Genomic DNA, 931 nt, shown 5'->3' with positions numbered 1-931 from the left:
ATTAATTCCAATTACATTTATTTTAAAAATCTAAATATGCTGAAATAAAAAAAAGAAAAAGAAAAAAAAAATCTATTTTATTGGCTGGGCTCAGTGACTCCTGCCTGTAATCCTAGTACTCTGGGAGGCCGAGGCAGGATGATCACTTGAGCTCAGGAGTTCAAGACCAGCCTGAGCAAGAGAGCAAGACCCCATCTCTACAAAAAATAGAAAACTTAGCCGGGCATGGTTGCACAAACCTATAGTCCCAGCTACCCGGGAGGCTGAAGCAGGAAGATTGCTTGAGCCCAGGAGTTTGAGGTTGCAGTGACCTATGATGATGTTACTGCATTCTAACCAGGGTGACAGAGTAAGACTCTATCTCAAAAAATAATAAAAAATAAAAAAATAAATTCTATTTTATTAATAATAACGAGTAACATTTATTCAGCATTTTTAGGTAGCACATTAAGAGCTTTATGTAGGCTATCTCATTTCATCTTCATGAGGTGGCCCTATAAAATTCTCATTTTACTTATGGAAAAACAGGGCACACAGAGGTTAAATAACTTGCCCAAGGTCATATATCCAGACAGTGGTAGAACCCAAGTTTGAACCAGGTGGGTTAATGGAATTAGCTATTGATCTAATAATCTAGCCTTTATGAAGGCCAGAATCTGTGAGGATTTGGTATTTATAAATTAACTGGACTTATATATATTTTTTAAAAGAAAATTTTTTGATGTTGAAAATATAAAATGCAAATAGCAGCAATGTGTAGTACTATGTATAAAGATAATATACTAACATTAGTACTTAAATTTAATACATGGCTAAACACCCCTGGATAAAAGTACAGGGAAATTTCAATGATCACCAAAAATTACTTGCCTTTGTTGTTATATACACTGGTAAGCCACCAAGATAGAAAAATTAATTTGAGGCCAGGCAT

General features: G+C 34.7%; 1 protein-coding gene across 2 annotated transcripts in view; it reads right to left on the bottom strand.

Moving 5' to 3' along the window:
- SUMO1 (small ubiquitin-like modifier 1) overlaps positions 1 to 931 on the bottom strand; it is a 26,498-nt gene that overhangs the window by 11,122 nt on the left and 14,445 nt on the right. The window lies entirely within an intron of this gene.

Source organism: Propithecus coquereli, unplaced genomic scaffold (genome assembly GCF_000956105.1).
Source record: "Propithecus coquereli isolate 6110/MARCELLA unplaced genomic scaffold, Pcoq_1.0 Scaffold113, whole genome shotgun sequence".
Classification (NCBI taxonomy): domain Eukaryota; kingdom Metazoa; phylum Chordata; class Mammalia; order Primates; family Indriidae; genus Propithecus; species Propithecus coquereli.
The sequence above is the reverse complement of the archived record's forward strand: the minus strand, read 5'-3'. Positions and strand labels throughout refer to the sequence as shown.